The sequence below is a fragment of the Netta rufina genome (assembly GCF_964035555.1).
Source record: "Netta rufina genome assembly, chromosome: 19".
NCBI classification, from domain to species: Eukaryota; Metazoa; Chordata; class Aves; order Anseriformes; family Anatidae; genus Netta; species Netta rufina.
Window position 1 is genome coordinate 12,261,823 of NC_140143.1, and position 27,064 is coordinate 12,288,886.

Here is a 27,064-nt window from a genome sequence, read left to right on the forward strand (position 1 = left end):
AAATGTCAGCACACTAGTGCCTTGCCCACATCACGTTGCTGTGCAGGACAGTCTGAATCCAGAGATTGCTTTCAGGTTGCCTCTTCTCTTTTGACTGTGCTGTGGTTTGCTTCTGGTCGCAGAAGAGTCTTGCCCTGCAGAGATGGAAACAGGATTGACAGAAAATTAATGACTGGCAGGCAACTTTGCATTCTTCCTTTTGCGTCATGACACTCACACAAGTGTTTTCTTATTCAGACAATTTAAAATGCTTGTTCTTCTAGAGGTGTTGTTAGAATAACCTTGAAATTTAGTTTGCGAAGCAATGCATTATTAATGCTGAATACTGTCAGGCCCCTGCACCCCTGCTGGTCTAAGCTACAAGGATTATCTTTGTATTATGGTATAGCTGACAGAACAGTAAGCAGACACACCTGGTATCAGCTATAATGGCTGCTTCATGGTGAAGGTAGAACTATTTAATGTGAAATACATATGCTTTAGCTGAACTCAGTATGCAAAGAGTTCTCAGCATGAGAGCTACATCTCTGTACACAAGATCTTGGGGAATTTTCATAGGGTTATAGAATGGTTTGGGTTGGAAGGGACCTTAAGGATCACCCAGTTCCAATCCCTCTGCCATGTGGTGTTTTTACCTTGCTAGGCTGCTGAACTCCACCAGAACTGCTCTCTCAATCCCCCTCCTCAGAAAAGGATGGGAAAAAGAAAAGGACAAAAATAATTTAACTAAAGAGAAAAACAAACAAACAAAACTACAAACAAACCAAGAAAAGGCTGTGTGGAAGCACAGAGGAAAGAAATTACTCTCTACTTCCCACCAATGAGTGATGCTTGACCACATCCTCAAAGCTGGGCCTCAACTCATGTAGCCGTTGTTTGAGAGGACAGACATTTTCACAATGAGAGCCCACCCCTCCCCGCTCCTTCCTTTTTCCACCTTTCATTGCTGTGTGACATCATATGGTAGGGAATATCCCTTTGGTTGGTGATGTTCCTTCCTCACCTCTTGTCCATCCCTAGCCTGCTGGCTTTTGGGGGGCTGGAGGGAGTCCTGATGCTGTGCCAACATTGCCAACATTGCCAACAGGCACAACACTGGTGTGATACCAATGCTGTTCGAGCTACATATGCAGAGCGCAACACAGTATGGGCTGCTGCAGGGAAAGTTAACTCCATCCCAGCCAGACCCAGTACAGGTGGCCATCCACTAGATCAGCTTGCCCAAGGCCTCATCCAATGTTGTCTTGAACACCTCCAGTGATGTAGCATCCACAACGTCTCTGGACAGCCTGTTCCAGTGCCTTAACACCCTCTGAGCAAAGAATTTTCTCTAACATCTAACCTAAATCTCCCCTATTTTCATTTAAAACCATTCCCCCTTAGAATCATAGAGTCATATAATACCCGGAGTTGGAAGGGACCCATAAGGATCATTAAGTCCAACTCCTGGCACCACACAGGTCTACCCAGAATTTTAGACCACGTCACTAAGTGCACAGTCCAAATGCTTCTTAAACTCCAACAGGCTTGGTGCAGTGACTACTTCCCTGGGGAGCCTGTTCCAGTGTGCAACCACCCTCTTGGTGAAGAATCTCTTCCTGATGTCTAGCCTAACCTCCCCTGCCTCAGCTTGACACAATTCCCTCGGGTCCTATTGCTGGTCACTAGAGAATAGATAGGCACCTGCCCCTCCACTCCCCCTTGTGAGGAAGCTGTAGACTGCAGTGAGGTCTCCTTTCAGCCTCCTCTTTTCGAGGCTGAACAGGCCAAGTGACCTCTGCCACTCCTCATACACCTTCTCCTCTAGTCCCTTCACCATCTTTGTGTAGCCCTTGTCCTATTATTACCTGTCTGAGAAAAATTCGCTCTCCATCTTTATTATAAGCCCTCTCTAAGTATGGAAAGGCTGCAATGAGGTCTCTCCAGAGCCTTCTCTTCTTTAGGCTGAACAGACCCAGCTCTCAGCCTTTCTTCATAGGAGAGGTACTCCAGCCCCTTGATCATCTTTGTGGCCCTCCTCTGGACCTGCTCTAACAGCCCCACATCCTTCTTGTGCTGGGGTCCCCAGACCTGATTGCCAGATTCCAAGTGGGGCCTCACAAGGGCAGAGCAGAGGGGGACAATCACCTCCCTCCCCTGCTGGCCACTCATCCTTTGATGCAGCCCAGGATGCTTCTGGGCTGCAAGAACACTCTGCTGGCATATGTCAAGCTTTTATTTCACCAGAACTCCCAAGTCCTTCTCTGCAGGGGTGGTCTCAGTGAGTTCTTCCAGTCTGTAGTCATGTCTGGGATTGCCCCAGCCCACATGCAACACCTTGCACTTGGACTTGTTGAACCTCATTCAGTTTAGTGGGCCCACTTCTCGGGCTTGTTCAGGTCCCTTTGGATGGCATTCCTTCCTTCTGTTGTGTCGACTGTACCACTCAGCTTGGTGTCATCTGCAAACTTACTGAGGGTTCACTCGATCCCACTATGTCATTGACAAAGATATTAAACAGTACCGGTCTCAAGACAGACCCCTGAGGGACACCACACATCACTGGCCTCCACCTGGACATGGAGCCATTGACCCACACTCTGGGTGTGGCCTTCAAGCCAATTCACTGAATGGTCCACCCTTCAAATCCATCTCCCTCTATCTGGAGATCACATGTGGGACCATGTAAAAGGCCTTACAGAAGTTCAGTAATATGACATCAATTTTGCTAGATTTCAGTAAACCTTCAGAGTCTTGATTGATATGAATCCCCTTTCAGGGTATGGCTCACTCCAAGATATTAAACAAAGCCCACATGACCATAACCACATTATGCTAAATTTGGCTTTATACTAGTACTGAGATATTAATGAAGTGTTATTAATGTGGATATACGTTAATGCTTGTGATAGGTACAAAAATCAGATTACGAATCTATGGTAAGAACAGTTTCTGCATCTCTGAGCAGATGTCAGTATACATAGCTGCACTGTAGATTTGTATATGCACACAGAAGTGTTCTGCTAAAGGAGGACCTCAAACACCTGATACAGAGTTAGGTGGGTAAGTAACTCCTGCAATTCTTCTATGCTCTGAGCAATCTGGTAGCATTCCCAGCTTTCCTTGTAGGATGAGACTGCCTGCAGTTTTCTGAGTTCTCCTTTGAAGGCTTATGTTTTTCATCTACAGGTAATCTTCAAGAACTCTTTTTATGCCATATGTGCCTGACAGTCAGTTGCTTTCCTTCCCTTGACCAGTGCCTACGGTTGGTTGAGCTCTGGACTTTTGAGGCAAATTCCCATTCTCCTCAACCAGAGATGGTGTCATTTACCCCTTTATGATAACAGGTTTCAAGACTCTTCATGAGATGTTGTCCTCTGTGTCAATGTACGTTGTGTAGAATAACCCAGACCTTCCAAACTCTTGTGTAAATACTGTATCATTCTGCTGTCTGCAAGGTTCCTTGGTAAAGAGATATTCTCTCTTGGAAGTTACCTCCTTAATAGCTCTAACACACGCTAAGGAAATTGTTTGACTTTGGCTTCTGTCAGTAAATCAAGCTCTTCATTACCACAGGCATGGCTTCACTTAACTAAGTGGATGTTAAGTTGATCCTGTTGCTCCATCTGCACAGAACCAGTTCCTGCAGACAATTCTTAGGACTGTTTAAGAAATGGTAAAACACTGAAAACTTCAGCAAATACATAAAGACAAACAGTTTGGAAGTAAATTTGAAGAGCTATTGGGAATTCACCTTTGTCGATTCACCATCGGTGCACTCAGACAATGCAAACTATTACCATACCTTAACCAAAGAGTGGCTTCATTCCTGTTATCTTTAGATCAGAAAGGATGTGACTTCATCCTTTTAGGTGTGGTAGAACTATGCAGTAGTTTGCTTGAAAGATCCATACTTACATGACCAAAAGTTAGAGGAGGTACTGCTTGAAGATATTTTAGTACAAATATGTGAACTGACTGTCATTCAAAGACGTGTTCCCTTGTCTTCAAGAACTGATGTCTACATGAATGTTTATCTCCCTCTTCCTTGTCACTTCTACCTCAGAGTCCCAGAGGAGTCCTGAAGTCTTGCTGATTCTGCAGTTGCTCAGGCCCATTTAACATAAAGTGTTCTCTATACTATTTATGTATGTGCACAAATAGGTACTACTTAGTTAAAAAACAGGGGTCAATACTGGGTCCAACCATGCAGATGAAGGATGGAGTCTTTCACCTGGGGAGAAACATCCCCAGGCGAGTGTACATACTGGGGACTGAACAGCTGGAAAGTGGAAAGCAGCTTTGCAAAAAAGGACCTGGGAGTCTTGGTGGATAACCAGCTTGAGCATGAGCCAGCAACATGCCCTTTCCACAAAGAAGGAGGATGGTCATCTGGTTTGCATAAGAAGTGTCACAGAAGGTTGAGGGAGGTGATCCTTCCCCTCTACTCATCACTGGTGAGGCCACACCTGGACTGTTGTGTGCAGTTCTGGGCTCTCCACTACAAGAGACTACATGGACATACTGCAGAGAATCCAATTAAGGGCCAGAAAGATTATGAAGGTACTGGAGGATCTCAGCAATGAGGAAAGGCTGAGAGAGGTGGACTGTTCAGCCTTGAAAAGAAAAGGCTTGGAGAGTATCTTACAATGTATAAATATATGAACAAAGGATGTAGAGAAGAGAAAACCAGGCTTTCTCCAGTGGTGCCCAGTGACAGGGACAATGGGGACAAAATGAAATGCGGGAGGCTCCATCTGAACATCAGGAGAATCTTTTTGATTGTTAGGGTGACTCAGCAATGGAACAGGTTTCCCGGAGAAGCTGTGGAGTCTCCATCCTTGGGGATATTCAAAAGCCATCTAGACAAGACTGTCTCCTTCATTTCCATGCCCTGGTTCATAACCATTTTCTGAGATTTGGACCACTATCACAAAAGGCTTTAGGTTTCTAAATATGCGTTATAGGGATGTAGGGACACCAAATTCAATGTACAAATCACTGCGGAGTGACTATCAACAACTGAATATGCGTGCATTTGCTAGCTGCTTCCTCCTCAAGCCAGGCCTTCCCTTGGCTGACTTCACACCTACAGCTGCCTGGCTGTGTGCCTCACTCCTGCCAGCTGGGTCCACAACTTGGGCAACCCAACAGGAAAAACACAGAAGAGCTGTACTGAAGAGACTGGATTTGTCATTGGCAACTGGAAATTCAACATTTTCTGTCCCCAGAATCAGGCATCTAGCCTAAGACACTCAGCTGCTCTCAAACAGATCCTGGAGACACAGGCACATCCTGAGGATGGACACTTTGTCCCAGCATGACAGCACTGCATAAAACAGGTTTGCTACCTACTGTTGAGAGCAGGGCCTCACAGGAAAGCAACAGCAGCTACCAGTACTTCACCTGCTGCTGCCACGGGATGCTGCCTTGACAGTGCAGATGTTACAGCTTTCCTGGAAATGGAAGACTGGAGCTCCCACCTCAACCTGAGGGGAGCAAGCCCCCAGCTCTCCCTGGGTGAGGCTTCTTAGCCATCTCTGCTCCTCCCAGACCTTGCTCTTTGCATGAGGTCTTCTGAACTCTGTGCTCTGAGCTGCCAAGACCCTCCTGTCCCCTCCTAGGCCATGACCTATAACCACTGTGTTGTTGGGCACCAATTGGAAACCCAGCACCCTGGCTTGGACTGGGTTTGGGCTCCAGGCTTGGGCTCAGATGCCCAAAATGTGAGTGCTACAGTGCAGAACCTTCCTTGGAAAAGGCCTTCATGCACAGAGCAGTGCCTGATGCTTGGTGTTCCATCAGATCCCATGAATCATTTTTCTAACCTTGTCCCATATTACCCACTGACATCTTTTAATGACCAAAGTGCCAATGACCAGGAGAAAAGTTTGTTGAAGTCTGACAATGCTGAAATCTTTAAAGCAGCTTACATGACAACGCCAATTTCCTGTATCAGTCACTTTCCAGGACTTCCAGCAAATCTCTCTTTCCCACACTATCAGCACTCAAGGGGCATGTCTGCCAACACCAGTACTCTAGTATAGGTAACACTGGTTTTTTTTGGACTGTGTGAATGTGTGGAAGCCATATATAATGAGATGGGAATGCTGGACTAAGGATGTATCAGGCACAGAGCATCTGGGACTGCATGCTGAGGTGAAATATGTGTGTATGTGTCTAATTATTTCTATAGGTGTGACTGACTAGAGGGATTTTTCTGTCAATTGTAGGTAGGAAAAAAGCTGTGGGGGCCTTTTGCTAGATCAGAGTTATTTTTCCTCGGGTTATAGGCAGGTAACACCTGGATAAGCTTAAAGGTTTTTGGCAAAAGAATGGAGCATCTCTTGCTCACTGGCACTGACCTAATTGCACCAGAAGTCTCAGGAGGCTGTAACTTCTCCTACAGTACAAGTTGGTGCATAAAGTCACAAAAACATTTCTTGGATAGTCTCTCAAATTTTACAATCTGAAGCATGTACAGAGGCACAAATGCACACGACTCAGTGTGTGTTCTTCCTGATACTTCTGAAGCTGCCTCACATCTCTCTCAGAGACACTAGCCTAAAAACCTGATTAGGACCAACTCTCTCACTACTGTGGCTTGTGGCTGAACATGCTGCCGTATTTTTAACCCTTGTAACCAGTTCTATGCCTGCACTTCTGCCTTCAGGATTTTACCATCACAACTGCCAAAGCTTTTGAAAATGCTAATTTATCTTTTAACATCCTGTTTTATCTATTGTATTGCTGGGTTAGCTGCAGCACACACATACCAAGCAATCCTCTCTGGGTCATACACTGAGTCGGTGGGAAAGTCAGCAATAAGTCCTGCATCCAAGTTCTCTAAGTGCTTTGACTAGTCCAGATTCCCTCCTTAACACCCTTGTCAGATTGTTTATAGAAGATGTATTCATATAGTCAGTAAGACATCAAAATATTCTAATTATATCTAGTCATGTCAAATGACAATTATGCCCTTAGTTCAGTTTGCCAGACAATGCTTTACCAAAGAAGGTTTGCCAAAAATTTTTTGACCGAAGAAAGAGTAGGCATCTGTAGCATCTGCAAATGAGATCGTATATAATCTCCCTGCAGCAAGTCTGCCCTGTCTTCGTGGAAAGCTTGAAGGTAAGTGTATGGGGTCTGCAGGCTTGCAGGAAGGAGATGGTGCCCTTATGTACCACAGCATTCTTTGTGCCTCCAGTGCTCATTTCCATGAGTGGACTCATTTTCTCAGCTCAAGTTTTAAATCTGCTTTCAAGACATCTGCACATTTTCACTCTGGAATTATGTGCAGCATCAAGTAGGGAATTGCCTTTTGTGTTTTGCAGTGCTGACCGGCTGCCAGGGTGCAAGACACCCACCTGGTGTCACGAGAGGTAAGAATTTGATTTATTAATTCTTAGAGGGCAGAGAAAGATCTTTTTGGGTGGGATTTCTGTATGGCTACATGAATGGTCACTGTTTCACCCTATATTCAAAACCAGAATGATTACAGTAGGCAGGTGGTGGGGTACCCACGGCTGGTAAGGTTTTCAAGTGGCCATGTTTGAATCCTCTGGCAACTGATGTAAGACCAGAAAATTCCCATGGGGATATTCTTCACCTTACTTAACTGACCAAACAGGGAGTGAGGCGTGCTGGCTTCACATCATTTTTGTGGCAGCAATAGAACAGTACCAAGATGAACAAAGGTGGAAAAAGTGCAAAACTGTACATCCTACCTCAGAAAGTATGAATTAATACATCATCTGAGCATACAGAGATTCTAACCATCTTTGCAAAATGCAAGGCTCTCTCAGGTACCCATTTTCTTTATCCAGACAAAAAAAAAAAAAAAAGAAAAAAAAAAGAAGAAAAAAGAGACTTCTTAACTGTTGAACAGATGAAATAAATTTCACTAATGTAGCTAGAGAATTTTCAATTGCAGTTGGCTAGTTGGCTAACTTAGCTATCCACATCTTTAACAAGGCATCTAAAGACATACTTTTATTTTCTAAAATTTGGAGAACTCACCTGCTCCTGGATGTTTTTTTAAGGAAGTGTTTATTTTGGGAGCTTCATACAAGCATAGCAATTCCAATTTCAGTGCTTGAATTTTGTTTCACTCAAGTCAGAACTTTGGGGCTGGGATTATTTAGATATTGTACTTAAGAACGACAAATGTATAAACAAATTAAATTATGGCAGAATATTAAAATATACAAGACTTGCCTTTTTCTTCTGTTGGCAACTTCGGTAGCAAAACTCATTAATTTCCCATGGCCTTCCTTTTACCATCCTAGTTAATAAGCAAATGCCCCATTGGTTCAATATTTTCCAGGACCGTAGGTCTCCTATACTGCAGCTTTTCAGAAAAGTTTCTTCACATTTACCCTTTTCAACAAAATGTTCCACCTGTATTTTTACTTCTGATAGTGATGTCATTAAAACTTGCTAAGTAGCTTCTGTAGTTCTTACAGACATGATATTCTTAAAACGCCAAACTTTCAGTTGTGAAAGGTGATTAAATATTGCTCTACTAGAAGTCTGAAGACCTAAGCTACATCAATTATATCCTCATTTTCTAAGTAACCTAAAGATTAGGATCTTCAGTTAGGTCATTATAGTTGTTCCAAATATTAGATTGTGATGAGAAAACAAAGAACAGGATATAAAAGATTTCCCAATCTTACAGAATAGACATAAATAATCAATGCCATATTACTTCTAGCCATTAGAGTCTTCTGCTGACGTGTCTTCAGTAAAGCACAGACATGGCCTCTGCAGATGCGGAGATGGCTGTTTTTGGGGAGGCGGCTCCCTACCTCCGAAAGTCAGAAAAGGAAAGAATTGAGGCCCAGAACAAACCTTTTGATGCCAAGTCATCCGTCTTTGTGGCCCACCCCAAGGAATCCTTTGTAAAAGGGACAATCCAGAGCAGGGAAACAGGGAAGGTCACTGTGAAAACTGAAGGTGGAGAGGTAAGAGAAAATGAAACTTCAGATCAACATTTGATTCACACTGAGCTTCTAGCTGACATATGCAGACATATTCTTTCATTTCCTTGGCAGACTCTGACCGTGAAGGATGACCAAATCTTCTCCATGAACCCTCCCAAGTATGATAAAATTGAGGACATGGCCATGATGACCCACCTCCACGAACCCGCTGTGCTGTACAACCTCAAAGAGCGTTATGCAGCCTGGATGATCTATGTAAGTACCAGCAGCTCTCTTCCTTTGGGTAGCTGGAAGGCCTGCTGTGCCAGGCTGAACAGAAGCCCATGTGCTGTCTCCCTTCCTTGCAGACCTACTCGGGTCTCTTCTGTGTCACCGTCAACCCCTACAAGTGGCTGCCGGTGTACAACCCGGAGGTGGTGTTGGCCTACCGAGGCAAAAAGCGCCAGGAGGCCCCTCCACACATCTTCTCCATCTCTGACAACGCCTATCAGTTCATGCTGACTGGTGAGTGCTTGATCTCATTCAAAGCAATCTGAACCAAAAAGCCTCGTGGCTCTTACTGGAGCACAGGACAAGGCAGCTACAAATACCATAGAGCTAAGTGAGAGAAACTGACAACTGCAAGCCAAACTGTACCAGAAACATGCATAGATTCAGCACTGTGTACTATTGTACCCTATTCTACACTTTCCCACCACAGACATAATACTGAGCTCATAATATCCTTCCCCCTCCTCCTTTTTTTTTTTTCTGTTTTTTTTTTTTTTTTTTTTCAATGAGAGAACGGAAAGCATACAATCTTTGTATGCATACCATACAATATGGTATGTATGATTGTATGATACCATACAATCTTTGCTTTGAGCACAGGTAGTCAGTTTGATTTGATTCCTTGATGAGAACTGTGTGAAGGGCAAGTGCATATAGACTTTGTCTGAGGACCATGTACATCTGAGAGTTGTATGGGTCCAGCAGAGCTTATACTTACTACTGTTAGAAGGAAATTCAGTACTGTCTTCTAGAAGTTACTGCTTGGACTTTCTGGAGAAGCCCCAACTTACATTTACAGATTTACTTTTCAGTCAACTAACTCAGTTCTATTCAGAACAATGGCTAAAAACTTTCATTCTACCTCTTTCACAGACCGCGAGAATCAGTCAATCCTGATCACGTAAGTACACTTCCTGCTCAGGTCCCTGCAGGGCTACCCGGTCCCAGGAGACCTGCTTCCTGACCACACTCTCCCTGCTTCTCTATTTCATTTGGCAGTGGAGAATCTGGTGCAGGGAAGACTGTGAACACAAAGCGTGTCATCCAGTACTTTGCAACAATTGCAGCTAGTGGGGAGAAGAAGAAGGAGGAGCAGTCTGGCAAAATGCAGGTAAAATTATAGATAGGGGCTCAAATCAATGCTTTTCTCTGTTCCTCATTTTTGAAAAGTAATAACTAGGAATAATTATTGTCCTGTAGGGAACACTTGAGGATCAAATCATCAGCGCCAACCCACTGCTGGAGGCATTTGGAAATGCCAAGACTGTGAGGAATGACAACTCCTCGCGCTTTGTAAGTTGTAGCTTTGGACAAAATCCCTCCTAACAGTAGTGATGAGCCTAGCGACATTCTTACATAAAGAGATGTCAAAAGAATCCATCCAGGCTGAAGTGTTTCTTTTCCCCCTCAACAGGGCAAATTCATCAGAATCCACTTTGGGGCCACAGGCAAACTGGCTTCTGCTGACATTGAAACTTGTAAGTGACATCCTGGCACGATGACATCCCTTCCTAAATTCCTACTTCTTTGTGCTGTCTTGTGCCTATTACTTTCTACCTTCCTTACCAGATCTGCTGGAGAAGTCCAGAGTCACTTTCCAGCTCAAGGCAGAAAGAAGCTACCACATTTTTTATCAGGTCACCTCCAACAAGAAGCCAGAGCTAATTGGTAGGAGGCATCACTGAGCTTTTTTGGAGAAAGATCACTGAGCAACAATGAATTACACTAAAGAAACAATGAAATTTAACCCATCATTATTTGTTTTCAGAAATGCTCCTTATCACCACCAACCCATATGACTACCCTTTTGTGAGTCAAGGTGAGATCACTGTTCCCAGCATTGATGACAAGGAGGAGTTGATGGCTACAGATGTAAGTAATTTATGAAACTGGTAAGCTGGTACAGGTCGTACATCATATAACAGGCAAATATTCCACTTTACTGATTCTATTACCAGAGTGCCATTGACATCTTGGGCTTCACTGCTGATGAGAAGACTGCCATCTACAAGCTGACAGGGGCTGTCATGCACTATGGCAACTTGAAGTTCAAGCAGAAACAGCGAGAGGAGCAGGCAGAGCCAGATGGCACAGAAGGTATTGTCAAACTCAGAAATTATAACTCTGAGCCACTCTGTATGTGAAAGACACAGAGTGATCTAAAATTAGATTTTAGGATTTCAAGGAAAACAGCAAGTAAGAAAAAAAAATCTTACTTCTCACAGTACATCATTTTCTCTGATGTATAATCTCTGGATTTATGTATCCTATAAAATGAAAAATTTTCAGTTTAAACTGCCTTCTAAACTGTGCCAGGAAGCTAGTAGCTGTGGATGCCTTTACTGTAACATTATTAGTCATATTTTTATTGAGAATGCCTTGCACTCATTGTGAAACAATAAAGATATTCAGCTCTAACAGGATGGAGGGCCATATTTTCATTCACCCTCACCTGTCTAATGTCCAGGGAACTCTGATGACAGAGGTGGATTTGATTCCTCTCCGTCAGAGCAAGAGCTAGAACCCATGCCTCCAGTTTTCTGAGCCTTCTCGTTTTAAAGAACTAGGCAGAAGTTGGGAAGTGCCATAGTCATGTCTGAAAAAGGATGAAAACCGATGAATTTTACAGAAGATCAGAAGTAGAAACCAAAGCTCAGAAAGGGCTGTAGATGCTGAATCCTAAAGAGTACAGATAAATCCTCTGTGTTCCACTCTAAATATTTGGGTGTTTTTTATCACCTTCTGAGTATAGCTCATTATTTGACTGAGGTCACTGCAACTTCTGAGCTACACACATACTAGAAATATTCAGATTAACAAGCTGCAGGCTTCAATTTTGTGCTAGGAATTTTTTGAAAAAAACTTCATTGCCTTTTGCATTCTTCAATGAAGACCTTCAAATGTAAGTTTTTCAGAAAAGTTCAACATGCATAATTATGACTTTGATGCTACACAGATTATATCTGTGACATTCTTTCAACATATTTCAAAGCATGGAAACCTAAACACTGCAGCCCTTAGAGATGCAAAATCTATATGACACAAAATTCTTCTTCTTTTTTTTTTTTTTTTTCCTATCTATCTGCCATTTAGTTGCTGACAAGGCTGCCTATCTGATGGGCCTGAATTCAGCTGACATGCTGAAGGCATTGTGTTACCCTCGAGTCAAAGTTGGGAATGAATATGTGACCAAGGGTCAAACCGTGCAGCAGGTGAGAAACATGGTAACCCGGAACCATGCTTTGAATTAATATGCATTTGATTCTCCTCTGCTCTGTGTTGTAACTTCAGGCATTTACTTTTGTTTTAGGTTCACAATGCTGTAGGTGCTCTGGCAAAGGCTGTCTATGAGAGGATGTTCTTGTGGATGGTTATTCGTATCAACCAGCAGCTGGATACAAAGCAGCCCAGGCAGTACTTCATTGGTGTCTTGGACATTGCTGGCTTTGAGATCTTTGATGTGAGTAACAAAGATTTGGTAAGAGCTGCTTAGAGAGCTGCTTAGAAATGACAGCTGGGTGTTCTGACAACTCTCAGACATATTTTTAAAGAACACATATGATCAACACTTTCAACACTTTTTTTTTTTTTTGTAGCTAATTGCTTTTTTTTTTTTTTTTTGCCATGAAGTAAGAAATGACATTTGAAAGGACTTTTCTTATAACAATAGCCTCATTTTCAAGATGTGCAAGCTCAAAAGAGCAGAAAGGTCCAAGCAGAAAAATTTCTTAGTTTAAAAGATCAAGTTAAAGACTGTATAAAGCACATACATCATAATAGGCCTAACTTTGTATTTTTTTTTCTGTAATTTGTTCTAAGATAATATAGGAAATACATTCTATTTTCACAGTTTTATCAAGGAGAAAAATATGATCGTGAACAATGAATGTCATGCATTTCTCTATTTTGTTATGTAGATATAAAGCTGACTGAAGAAATGCTCAGTCACTATGAAACCAGAGTAACTGCATTCCTTATTTTTAAAGGGTAAGGTTTTGCAGTTACTTCTGCATCTTGCAGATATGGATCTTTCTCATTCTATTTCCAGTTCAACAGCTTTGAGCAGCTGTGCATCAACTTCACCAATGAGAAACTGCAGCAGTTCTTCAACCACCACATGTTTGTACTGGAGCAGGAGGAGTACAAGAAGGAAGGGATTGAATGGACATTCATTGACTTTGGGATGGACCTGGCTGCCTGCATTGAGCTCATTGAGAAGGTATGGGCATGGGAATATTATAATTACTTGGTCTAATTTTTCAAAGGGATCATTCATGTTCATGTCCAAATATTCAACTTTTGTTATTCAAGAATACTTAGCTGTTTAGTTTATTTTATCTGTCAAATGAGACTTTAAGGTGGTGTGGTGATGTCACAGAGCAGATTTGAACTGGTATTTTCTGAAGTGCAAAAAGATTGTTAAACTCCCAATAAAACTTTTCTTTTTTCTTTCTTTTTTTTTTTTTTTTCCAAAACAGATAGAAACAGTTTCCAGTTAAAACTCTGCAGCTCACCTTTCAGCTCCAACTGACTTGTGCTCCTACAGCAAAATAGATATATCACTCGTAAAATAAACATAAAAGATGGAAATGCATCACTGATTACAAACAGTCACACTTAATGGGCATCCTTTGACATAGAATAAGGAGGTATTCATATTGAGCATGGAATTTAACATTCATTGGCTGTCAGGATGATAAGAAATTATAATCATAGAACTGTGAGATCATTTAATCTAACTCCCTTAGTCAAAGCATCGTTAACAGGACAGGTTTCTCAGGACCATGTAAAGCTCGGTTTAGAATATTTCAGATGACACCATAAGAATAGATACTCTGGGAAATCTGTTCCAACTGTTGACCACTCTCACAGTAAAAAAAAAGCATTTATTACATTTAAATGGAATTTCCTGTAATTCGATTTGTGCCTGTGGCACCTCGTACTGTCACTGAGAACCACTGAAAAGAGACTGGCTTCATCTTCCTTCCCACCTCCCATTAAGTGTTTATACACGTTAGTAAGATCCTCCTGAGCTTTCTTTTCTCATGGCTGAACAGTCTCAGCTCTCTCAGCCTCTATTTGTATGTCAGATATTCCAGTCTAAATATATTAGTGGCCCTTCAATGTGCTTACTCTAGTATGTCTATGCTTTTCTTGTACTTGGGAGCCCAGAACTGGACAAAGCACTTCAGATGTTTCTCAGCAGAGCTGAGTAGAGAGGAAGGATCACCTCCACCGACCTGCTGATAATATTCTTCTTAATGCAACACAGAATAGGTGCCTGTCCTTTCTGTAGGGGTGTACTGTATACTCATTTTGGTTCAATTACTTTTATGACATCTGTATATGTTTGTGTTCCTCTGAATAAGAAGGTAGTGTCCTGGTTATATAAAGAAACTTTTCAACACAAACTAAAGGAACTTCAATTTATCATTATGAATCATTTGGTGTAAAAAAGCCCACATAACTATCAATATGTTTAATTACATTTTCTAGCATAAAATGTGACTGAAAAACAACTTTTTCTGATGAACACTTATGTCTGTGTTCTGCTACTCTGACTAGATAAAGACCATAATTGCCCATAAATCTAAATAGCAATTTGTCTCTCCTGTGTGTTTCTTCCAGCCCATGGGCATCTTCTCCATCCTGGAAGAGGAGTGCATGTTCCCCAAGGCAACTGACACTTCTTTCAAAAACAAGCTCTATGACCAGCATCTGGGCAAGTCCAGCAATTTCCAGAAGCCCAAGCCTACCAAAGGCAAGGTTGAGGCCCACTTCTCCCTGATACACTATGCTGGCACAGTGGACTACAACATCACTGGCTGGCTTGAGAAGAACAAGGACCCCCTGAATGAAACTGTTATTGGGTTATACCAGAAGTCTTCACTGAAAACACTGGCCTTACTCTTTGCTAACTATGGTGGAGCAGAAGCAGGTCAGATCTATGAAAGTCATATTTTCACTGATGTACAGCTTAGAAAAAGGAATTGTAAGAGGCAATAACAAAAATATAAAATCTATTTTATATATTTTTAATTTTTGCAGAGGCTAGTGCTGGTGCTGGCAAGAAAGGTGGCAAGAAGAAAGGTTCTTCATTCCAGACGGTCTCTGCTCTTTTCCGGGTGCAGTACAAAGTTCAATATTTTTTTCCTAATATAAGGCGGAAATTCATCACTTAAAATAACCTGTCTTTTTTGGCTTAGTTGTGTAAAAAAAAAAAAAAAAAAAAAAAAAAGATGTTCTTGGGCCAGAGGAGCAAACCTACTGTAACTTATTTATGCTCTTTTCTATTGAATGCACAACATATGGCTGTGTCCACTTCTCCAGAAAACTTCTAAAATATACCTAGAAGACACAAATTTCCTTTAGATGTCCACCTCTGCTTCAGAACCTTTTATTACCCTTTAACAACATTGTTTCTGCCCAGAGGCCTGGAGGTGAGCTGGTTGCTCCGTTTGTATCTCTAGTATTCTTTCCATGATTCATGCATCAGTTATGATTGAAATAAACCTTGGGATATGATTTTTTAAGATGTGAGATACCTGGCAGTTTTTTCTCATAGCCAAGCTTTGCTGCCTGGCTGTTCTATACACTTCTGTCAGGTAATATGCTGAGTCTCTCCTGAGGCTATTTATTATGATATTCACTTATTATGATATTCACTTAGGGTTCTCTTCTTGATCCAGCCTAATTCGTCCTACATATCTGTTGTCATATGATTCTTGATTACCTGACATAGCCTCTAGCCAGTTCTCTGAAACATGACATGGACTTTGTGTATACAACCTAGGATAAATAATCATAGATCTAGGCTATGTTTGCAAGACTTTTGCCTTGCAAGTGGGAAATTATTGCCAGCACATATCATTCAAAAATAATGTAATAAGCCCGTGTTTAAGCTCGTAATACTTTAAGAAGTAAGAGGTGATCCTTGCTGCATTTAGGTTGCATTGCTCTTAGGTCTTCAGACTTTCTTAAAGTTTAGACGTGCTAAGGTTTGGACTACTTAATTTAGGTAGTCCGAAATGTCCTCTGGGGTTACCTACTCTAATTATAGACAATAATTATTTATTTATAAATAATTATACAGATATTAGTTACAGACCAGCCCTGGGATTCATCTTACCTTATTCTCATTTCACCTTACCTTACAAACAAAACATGAAACTGAGACACAAAATTCAGCCTGTTCCTTTTGCTTTTAGTGGAGAAAATAGGAAGGTTCTATGTAGTGTGAACCATATGACTCATCTTAAATGTCTACTGTAGTATGCTTCAAACTGCATCAGAGGAGTATCAGTATATCTCTCCTGGAATGTATAATGGAAGATGGATATAATTTCTAATGAAGGTATTTCACTAGAGTCAGTGAAATGTCATAAAACTCTATGTTTAAGAGTACAGAGTTCCTACAGACTAAACAGACAAACTTAATACCTTACGTTAATAATAACAAAGGTACATGGAAAGTCAGAAAACTGGTGCAAGTGGCTTCAGTTCAGGATTCTGCAAGCTAATATTTGATAACACATTATTTCAGTACAGATTGCTTGATGCTTACAGTGGAAATTACATTTGCTGATATAAACTTTTGTTAATGACTCTCCCAGGAAAATCTAAACAAGCTGATGACAAATCTGAGAAGCACCCACCCCCATTTTGTACGCTGCATCATTCCAAATGAAACAAAAACACCTGGTAAGAGACTCACATACAGGAAGTCTTCAATATGGTGCTGATCTTCCCTGATGTATTACAGAATACAACATTCATTTGTGCTCTGAATTGTTAGGTGCCATGGAACATGAGCTGGTGCTGCATCAGCTTCGGTGTAACGGTGTGCTGGAAGGGATCAGAATTTGCAGGAAAGGATTTCCCAACAGAGTCCTGTATGCAGATTTTAAACAGAGGTCAGACTGCTTCCCCTTCCTGAATCATTTTGGCCATCTTAAGTAGCTTATGAAATTTAAAATTCACCTCTGGTGAATAGAACCTTCTCTAACATTTACATTTAGCAGTGGAGTTATGTTCTCTTTTTTTGTAGTGTATCAGTCAATTAGTCTCAACAGACCTCCTTATATTACCATTTTCTCCCCCAGATACAAAGTATTAAATGCAAGTGCTATTCCAGAGGGACAGTTCATTGACAGCAAGAAGGCTTGTGAGAAACTTCTTGGATCAATTGATATAGACCACACACAATATAAGTTTGGTCACACCAAGGTACCAAAACTGTTTATTTCAAGTACTGCATGTTTTTGTTTTGTATAGCTTAAGAGAGATATTTTAGAAAGCACGTGAAATCATCAAACACTGACGTGTTTAAAACACATCGACTAAATACTTTTTGACTCACCACTTCAATAAAACAGTGAAATTCATTGTCATAGGATGATTCTAATTCAGGGTTCCTAATTGAAGACAAAGTTGTAGAATAGAAGAATCAAGGATTAATAAAAACAAATGAATAAGATCTGGCTATTATAGTTCTTCAACTGCAGTAATATGACTGTAATAACCAGACCAGGATTCCTGAAGATATAATATAATGGATATAATGGATATAATATATCCATCACTGCCTACATTCTTTGTGGTTTTGCTTTTTCTCTAACTTCCCATATAATCTGCCACGGCAGACAGGATATGGGCTACTGTGAACAGCAAGCACATAGACTGTACCTATTTTTATGTTCTTCCCTAAGGTGTTCTTCAAAGCCGGGCTGATAGGCCTTTTGGAAGAGATGAGGGATGAGAAGCTGGCACAGCTCATTACTCGCACACAGGCCAGGTGCAGGGGCTTCCTAATGAGAGTGGAGTACCAGAAAATGGTGGAGAGGAGGTAAACATTTATTTAAATCAAGTTCAATGTATTTGGTATATTTTGTCATCTGTGCCTAAATTTTTAATATTTATTTCACTTACCATTCAGAGAGTCCATCTTCTGCATCCAGTACAACATTCGTGCATTCATGAATGTCAAGCACTGGCCCTGGATGAAGTTGTTCTTCAAAATCAAGCCCTTGCTGAAGAGTGCAGAATCTGAGAAGGAGATGGCCAACATGAAACAAGAGTTTGAGAAAACCAAGGAAGAACTTGCGAAGTCTGAGGCAAAGAGGAAGGAGCTCGAGGAGAAAATGGTGAAGCTTGTGCAGGAGAAAAATGATCTGCAGCTTCAAGTGCAGGCTGTGAGTAGGACTAGTGTGTCTCATTCTAACTTAACAGGGGCTACAAGGCTGATGTTTACAATTAAATTTTCAAAAGACACAAAACAAGTAAAAGTTAAATCAATTACTTTGTACTTCATTAAATGATGCTTTTAAAAACATAACTAGATACTGTCAGAAAGTTCAAGTAAGGGTATTCCATGATTGTATGTATATCATGTGTGAGACTTATCAAACAATCATAGAATCATAGCATATCCTGAGTTGAAAGGATCCACAAGGATCACAGAATCACCTAGGTTGGAAGAGACCTCCAAGATCACCTAGTCCAACCTCTGGCCTAACACTAAAAAGTCCTTCACTAAACCATATCACTAAGTTCAACATCTAAAAGTCTTTTAAAGACCTTCAAGGATGGTGACTCAGCCACTTCCCTGGGCAGCCCATTCCAATGCCTAACAACTCTATCAGTAAAGAAGTTCTTCTTAATATCCAACCTAAACCTCCCCTGATGAAACTTTAGCCCATTCCCCCTCGTCCTATCACCAGGCACGTGGGAGAATAGACTAATCCCCACCTCACTACAGCCTCCTTTAATGTATCTATAGAGCGTCATAAGGTTGCCCCTAAGCCTCCTCTTCTCCAGGCTGAACAAGCCCAGCTCCCTCAGCCGCTCCTTGTAAGCCGTTCTCCAGACCCCTCACCAGCTTTGTAACCCTTCTCTGGACTCCCTCGAGCACCTCCATGTCCTTCTTGTAGCAAGGGGCCCAAAACTGAACACAGTACTCGAGGTGAGGCCTCACCAGAGCCGAGTACAGGGGGACAGTCACTTCCCTAGCCCTGCTGGCCACGCTGCTTCTTATACAGGCCAGGATGCTGTTGACCTTCTTGGCCACCTGAGCACACTGCTGGCTCATATTCAGCCAACTATCAACCAAGGTCCTATCTACTATCAACTCCCAGGTCATTTTCTGCCAGTCAGCTTTCCAACCACTCATCTCCCAGCCTGTAGTGCTGCTTGGGGTTGTTGCACCCCAGATGTGCCCAGCACCGGCACTTGGCCTTGTTGAATTTCATATAGTTGATCTTCAAGTCCAACTGCTGGCTACACAAAGGATCACCCAAAAATAAAAGCCTATGTATGAGAGCATTGTCCAAGCACTTCTTGAACTCTAGCAGGCTCAGTGCTGTGCCCACTTCCCTGGGGAGCCTGTTCCAGTGCCTGACCGCTCTCTTGGAAAAGATTCTTTTCCTAATACTCAGTCTGCACCACCCTGGAATCAGGTTAATGCCATTCCCTCAGGTCTAATTGCTGGTCACCAAGGAAAAGAGATCAGCACCTCCCCTGCTGTTTCCTCTTGTGAGGAAGCTGCAAAAGGTTGCATCGAGAAAGATTTTGGTCTGCTACTTAAAACTCCTACAAGCACATACTTTCTGTTGGAACATAAAACAGATATTTAACCATAAAATAACTATTAAGATTCTAAATTTTTTAAACTGACAACCACAATATCACCCCAAAAGTCATATCCTGAAAAAAGTCCATTTTCACGATCAGGAAGCTGACGCTTTAGCCGATGCTGAGGAAAGGTGTGACCAGCTCATCAAAACCAAAATCCAGCTGGAAGCCAAAGTAAAGGAGGTGACTGAAAGGGCTGAGGATGAGGAGGAAATTAATGCTGAGCTGACAGCCAAGAAGAGGAAACTAGAGGATGAATGTTCAGAGCTGAAGAAAGACATTGATGACCTGGAGTTAACCTTGGCCAAGGTTGAGAAGGAAAAACATGCTACCGAAAACAAGGTAAGACTCAGAAGACATCACTCACACTCGAGAAAGAATTGTAGTCTGTTATACAGCATGAAGTTTTAAACCACATTTTTTATCTACGCTTGCTCCCTTCTTGTCAAAGGTGAAAAACCTCACAGAGGAGATGGCAGCTCTGGATGAGACCATTGTGAAGCTGACAAAAGAGAAGAAAGCCCTCCAAGAGGCCCACCAGCAGACACTGGATGACCTGCAGGCCGAAGAGGACAAAGTCAATACATTGACCAAAGCTAAAACCAAGCTGGAGCAGCAAGTGGATGATGTAAGCACATGTGCCTCCAGCGAGACAGGACAGGTATGGAGTTCAACCTGCCTGGCATTATTGGTGTTGTTGTGTTTAGCTGGAAGGGTCCCTGGAGCAAGAGAAGAAACTGCGCATGGACCTTGAAAGGGCTAAGAGGAAACTTGAGGGAGACCTGAAGCTGGCCCATGATAGCATAATGGATTTGGAAAATGATAAGCAGCAGCTGGATGAGAAACTGAAGAAGTAAGTGTGGTTGTGGAACACCTGAGTGCAGGTCAGGTGCATTTATTAGGTAGTTTTATTTGGATGTTAACGCTGTGTTTCTGTATGCTTTGTGCAAAGGAAAGACTTTGAAATCAGCCAGATCCAGAGCAAAATTGAAGATGAGCAACTTCTTGGCATGCAATTGCAGAAGAAGATCAAGGAGCTGCAGGCAAGTCTCTGGTCCTTCCCCTCCACCCTTCAGAAGGACATCAGTACAAGGAGGGCATGGGTGTGAAGGGTCTTGCATTTTCCCCAGGCCCGTATCGAGGAACTGGAGGAGGAAATTGAGGCAGAGCGAACCTCTCGGGCAAAAGCAGAGAAGCACCGTGCTGACCTCTCCAGGGAGCTGGAGGAGATCAGCGAGCGCCTGGAAGAAGCAGGTGGGGCTACAGCAGCTCAGGTTGAGATGAACAAGAAGCGTGAGGCAGAATTTCAGAAGATGCGCCGCGACCTCGAAGAGGCCACGCTGCAGCACGAAGCCACAGCTGCCACCCTGCGGAAGAAGCACGCAGACAGCACAGCTGAGCTTGGGGAGCAGATCGACAACCTGCAACGAGTCAAGCAGAAGCTGGAGAAGGAGAAGAGTGAGCTGAAGATGGAGATAGATGACTTGGCCAGTAACATGGAGTCTGTCTCCAAAGCCAAGGTACTGCAATACTTTAATTAGTACTTTGTAAACTATGTAATACTTATTTTTATTTTTATACTTAAACATCACTGGGTTACAATACAACTTTTTTCTTCTAATCTAATATATACATCCTGGGTTTATGTGTATTGTCCATATATATGTAAACTTCATCTCCTGGCTACATTTTCTTGCTGTAAATATGGCAGAGTCCAGGTATTAACACATTTTTAAATGTATGTTTTCCAACTAGGCAAACCTGGAGAAGATGTGCCGCACTCTGGAAGACCAACTAAGTGAATTTAAAACAAAGGAAGAGCAGAATCAACGCATGATCAGTGATCTCAGTGCTCAAAGAGCTCGTCTACAGACAGAATCTGGTAAGGCAACATATCTTTAGTTTGGAAATGGAAGAATCCTTTACATGTCTTTATTTCATTTCAAATTTATTTAATTTGGCCATTAAAAAATTTCTAAATACAAACTTTTCCAGGTGAATATGCACGCCAGGTTGAGGAGAAAGATGCTTTAATTTCTCAGCTTTCTAGAGGGAAACAGGCCTTCACCCAACAGATTGAGGAACTGAAGCGACAACTAGAGGAAGAGATAAAGGTGAAGACACTTCATGTATATTTATTTTATAAAGTTTATATATCATTGCTGTGTCAGTGCACACTCCTGGCTTCCTGCACTATATCAGTCTTCGGCTTGATATTTCCGTACACTGTGTAGATTACTATTTTCCTGGAAGATATTCCAGTGTTTAAATACCAGTATGAAAATATTTCCCAGAATACAGCTACTCCTAATTGCAATACTTTTAACTCCAGGCCAAGAATGCCCTGGCCCATGGCTTGCAGTCTGCTCGCCACGACTGTGACTTGCTCCGGGAACAATATGAGGAGGAGCAGGAAGCCAAGGGTGAGCTGCAGCGTGCCCTGTCCAAAGCCAACAGCGAAGTGGCCCAGTGGAGAACCAAATATGAGACGGACGCTATTCAGCGCACAGAAGAGCTGGAGGAGGCCAAGTACGTGGTGACAGGATGCAAACAAGCAGGAGGGGCAATGAAAATTCAGAAGGGACCTTGGAAACAAAGACCAAGATATACAAAGAAATAAGTCATGGGGTTGCTTTAGGGAAGGATGACAGATGTGGTAAACTTTATCTACGGACCTTGTGGATTGGAGTCCACAGACTGCAAAATGACTAAGTGTGCAATTGTAAAGAGCATACTCATTCCTCTTTGATCACTAACTATGAGCTTTTTATCACCTCCCAGGAAGAAGCTGGCACAGCGCCTGCAGGATGCAGAGGAACACGTTGAAGCCGTCAACGCCAAATGTGCTTCCCTGGAAAAGACAAAGCAGAGGCTGCAGAACGAGGTGGAAGACCTGATGATTGACGTGGAGCGAGCAAATGCTGCCTGCGCAGCTCTGGACAAGAAGCAGAAGAACTTTGACAAGGTATTCTGGCCTCTGGCCCTGTGCTTCCTGGGCAGGGCATCTCCTCACAATCATCACATCCATACTCACACCCTGTTGCTCCTCAGATCCTGGCAGAGTGGAAGCAGAAGTACGAGGAAACACAGGCTGAGCTGGAAGCTTCCCAGAAGGAGTCTCGCTCTCTCAGCACGGAGCTGTTTAAGATGAAGAATGCCTATGAGGAGTCCCTGGACCACCTGGAAACGCTGAAGCGTGAGAACAAGAACTTGCAGCGTAAGTCCCTAGCCCTCTGCTGCTGGCCAGGCTTTCCCCCAAGCTTGTCTACCCACCACTCCACACGGGTGAGTGCCCGCAGTGATGAGAAGAGACCTGTCAGCCTGGTGCGTCAGGGCCTTTCCCTTTATGCCCTATGTCTGACCATGCCTTTTTTCACCCTTCCCTACAGAGGAGATTTCTGACCTCACGGAGCAGATTGCAGAGGGAGGAAAGGCGATCCACGAGCTGGAGAAAGTCAAGAAGCAGATTGAGCAGGAGAAATCTGAAATCCAGGCTGCCTTGGAGGAAGCTGAAGTATGTGCCCATAGTCACTGCTGTCCACACTAGAAACGTTAGCAGTGGGGAAATGTGGCTAAGTAGTGCATGGTCCCCCTTCTGTTCTAGCTGTGGAGCACATCCACACCAGGTTCTCTGAAAAATTCTGTAATTATCAAGCAAACAAGAAGTAGCTCTACCCATGTTATACATGTTTGTGACCATTTGTCCAGGCCTCCCTAGAACATGAAGAGGGGAAAATCCTGCGCCTCCAGCTGGAGCTCAACCAGGTCAAGTCTGAGATTGACAGGAAGATCGCAGAGAAAGATGAGGAAATTGACCAGCTGAAGAGAAATCACCTCAGAATTGTGGAGTCCTTGCAGAGCAGTCTGGATGCTGAGATCAGGAGCAGGAACGAAGCCCTGCGGCTGAAGAAGAAGATGGAGGGAGACCTGAATGAAATGGAGATCCAGCTGAGCCATGCCAACCGTGTGGCTGCAGAGGCACAAAAGAACCTGAGAAACACACAGGCAGTGCTCAAGGTCAATTCAGCAAAGCTACACATACAAGAAAGGCTTCTCTAACATTTTTGGCACCCTAGTGTGCTGTGCTGCCTTGTCACTTCTCTTGCCTCTTTTACAGGATACCCAGATACATTTGGATGATGCACTCAGGACGCAGGAAGACCTGAAGGAGCAGGTGGCCATGGTGGAGCGCAGAGCAAACCTCTTGCAGGCTGAGATTGAGGAGCTGCGGGCAGCCCTGGAGCAGACAGAGCGGTCAAGGAAAGTGGCTGAGCAGGAGCTTCTGGATGCAAGCGAGCGTGTGCAGCTCCTCCATACCCAGGTAAGGGCTTGTTGCCCAAACCAGTTGTGTAGACACTTAGCACAGATGACTGTTATAGTAGTAGAGAGTGACGCAGGACAATGGTCTACAATGGCCTCTATACTGCTGTCCACAATGGAAACAGGGTCACAGCCCATCACCTAAGTGCACCACTGATATTTGGTAAACAATTCTCTAATAAAGAATTCCAAACACAGAATTTAAAGGTTGAAGAGAAAAGAGTTGGCTCAGGCTGTAGCTTTGGTATTTTAGGCCTCAGAATACAAGTCTTACAATCTCTGTTTGCACAGAACACCAGCTTGATCAACACCAAGAAGAAGCTGGAAACAGACATTGCCCAAATTCAGAGTGAAATGGAAGACACCATCCAGGAAGCCCGCAATGCTGAAGAGAAGGCCAAGAAGGCCATCACAGATGTGAGTTGGGGAACTCTGTCACTGAGGGTGATGGATGCATTCTTCCCAAAATATCTTTGGCCCCACCCTGGCTTTGCTGCTTTGCCTCTCCAGGCGGCCATGATGGCAGAAGAACTGAAGAAGGAGCAGGACACCAGTGCCCACCTAGAGAGAATGAAGAAGAACCTGGACGTGACGGTGAAAGACCTGCAGCACCGTCTGGATGAGGCTGAGCAGCTGGCACTGAAGGGAGGCAAGAAGCAAATCCAGAAGCTGGAGGCCAGGGTGCGTAGGGCTGGTATTTGTGCACAAGGGAGCATGTCACGAAGGGAGCCACCTGGAAAGCTCCAAACATGAGCTTCTCATTGCAGGTGCGGGAGCTGGAAGGGGAGGTAGATGCTGAGCAGAAGCGCAGTGCTGAAGCCGTGAAGGGTGTGCGCAAGTACGAGAGGAGGGTGAAGGAGCTGACCTACCAGGTAAGGCAAGAGGCATCTTTGTGCTGACACACCCTTCTCACGGAAAGCCAAAGCATTTTTCCATGAACTCCAAGAACACATGTTTTCTGGTGGTGTGGGGAAACCAACTCTCTCTCTTTCCTTCTTACCAACCACTGTAGTCTGAGGAAGACCGGAAGAACATTCTCAGGCTCCAGGATCTGGTGGACAAGCTGCAGATGAAGGTGAAATCCTACAAGAGACAATCTGAGGAGGCTGTAAGTATTACTCTGAGTGATGGTAAGAGGATTAATTAAGGAAAAGCATATGGGAAACCTGGGAAGTCTACAGGTCAATAATGAAGGACTCCAAATATTCTCTGACATGTTTATATTTTTTTTGTAGTGTATAAGTACTAAAGGAATCAGATCAAATGAGGGAAATAAAAGGGCAAATGTATGCAGTATTTCTGGGGGCATTGAACAGATGTTATTTCTAAGAAAGAATTCTTACTAATAATACTACATGTACATTGATTAAAAATTTTCACAAAAAAAAATTATAAATAAGTATTTTTATGAAAGACACCTGGAACACTTTGCAATTCAGACATGTTTTTGTAATTATGTGGAAGGAAATGAACAGCCAAATCAGAACAACCACTAACCTGTGCTCCTCACCACCAACTCCCTCTCCCCACATAGGAGGAGCTGTCCAATGTCAACCTCTCCAAATTCCGCAAGATCCAGCACGAGCTTGAGGAAGCCGAGGAGCGGGCTGATATTGCAGAGTCTCAGGTCAACAAACTACGAGCGAAGAGCAGGGAGTTTCATAGGAGGATAGAAGAGGAAGAGTGAAGATGTCACGTGGCAGCAAAATGGCCTGAGAGGTGCACAAAATGTGAACCCTCTGTTGCTTTGTTTTGCAATGTATTTGTAACCATGTCAATGTCTAGAGAATAAAGACCGTAGATTAATTTGCACAGACACTATGAACAGTGGCTTCTTTGTTTTCTCTTCCTGAATAAGCTTAGGATTTTGGTGAATCAGCTACAGATGCTTTCAAGCTTCTAGCACTGCTCTTGCCCTCACATATTCTTGATGCTTCTCCTACCGTCCTTTCAGCACAGCTTACAGCCCACGTGAGTTGCAAGAGGGAGCAAAAAAAAAATCCCTTTCCTCTTTGCTCTGCCTGTTTTTGTTTCTGATCTTGGCAATCACAAATCCTAACCACCAGACTCTGAGTAAGCTATCAGATGTCACAGTGCATCACACTACAATGGGACAGACATTTCCTCAGCAGAGACAATTTTCAGCAGACACTGAAATTGTCACACTGTAATGACTCTTCCACGGTGCCTCTAAATTGTGCAATTTCTCTTACTCTAGATTTGCTCAGCTGCTGTCACCACCTGCTCATAGTTCTTCTGCAGTGTGGCAAAATGCTGAGCCCTGCCAGGGGCCAATCGGGTGGAAGGAGGCCTCCTCAGGGCTGATTTCCCTTACACTGTGTGGCAAGAATGCTCCTCCTCAGCATGTCACCTCAAAGGTCAGGCCGTGTGTGGCAAATCCACAGGCAAGGGAAAAGAAGAAAGCTGATGGCTGTAATTTTTCTTCCATTCAGACCCTGATCTGAATAGAAGAGGACCACTGGGCATGTACAGCTGCACGTACAGTCTCATGTGCTCTATCAGCCGTCTCAGCTGGAGCATTCTGAAGCGTTAGGCCTTGGCTGAAAAGGCACATGGAGGCTGCGATGGTACGTTAAAAGCATGCACACAGATGTCTGCCTAAACCAATGCTTTCACACAACTGACAGCTCTGTACTTCCAAGCAAATTCTGTCCCTTGTTTTCAGGAAGACCACACAACCCTGGAGGATTCTGTCAGAAGGCTCTGCAGGGCTGTACTGTGAATCAAAGACAGGTTAGTGGTAACTGAGGACTACTAAGTTAATTTGGTGATCCTTTAAGGAGTAGAAATTTGCACAATTGCACCCGCTGTTGCCACACTGCCCCTGTCTGAAGTGTTCGCAGCCCATTACCTTGACTGACTCCCGACTGCAGGAGCCCTTGGTGTGGACTGATGTAGAG

General features: G+C 43.1%; 1 long non-coding RNA gene and 1 pseudogene across 2 annotated transcripts; one reads left to right on the forward strand and one right to left on the reverse strand.

Moving 5' to 3' along the window:
- On the reverse strand, nt 1–12,198 carry LOC311216715. Its single transcript, XR_014618958.1, has 3 exons — nt 11,647–12,198; nt 8,833–8,931; nt 1–134 (listed from the first exon to the last, which is right to left on the reverse strand). It is a non-coding gene; the product is annotated as an uncharacterized lncRNA (long non-coding RNA).
- Nucleotides 128–25,956, forward strand: LOC311216712 (myosin heavy chain, skeletal muscle, adult-like; annotated as a pseudogene). Its single transcript, XR_014619370.1, has 36 exons — nt 128–9,179; nt 9,272–9,428; nt 10,068–10,095; nt 10,194–10,305; nt 10,395–10,487; nt 10,609–10,672; nt 10,764–10,862; nt 10,963–11,066; nt 11,153–11,291; nt 12,288–12,406; nt 12,505–12,654; nt 13,243–13,413; nt 14,823–15,147; nt 15,243–15,319; nt 16,808–17,107; nt 17,297–17,420; nt 17,903–18,039; nt 18,130–18,385; nt 19,923–20,165; nt 20,275–20,451; nt 20,531–20,676; nt 20,776–20,866; nt 20,954–21,343; nt 21,579–21,705; nt 21,819–21,937; nt 22,156–22,352; nt 22,605–22,788; nt 22,875–23,040; nt 23,213–23,337; nt 23,532–23,840; nt 23,941–24,144; nt 24,435–24,560; nt 24,654–24,824; nt 24,911–25,015; nt 25,156–25,251; nt 25,678–25,956. The product of XR_014619370.1 is annotated as a myosin heavy chain, skeletal muscle, adult-like (transcript).
- Nucleotides 25,957–27,064: the final 1,108 nt, after the last annotated feature.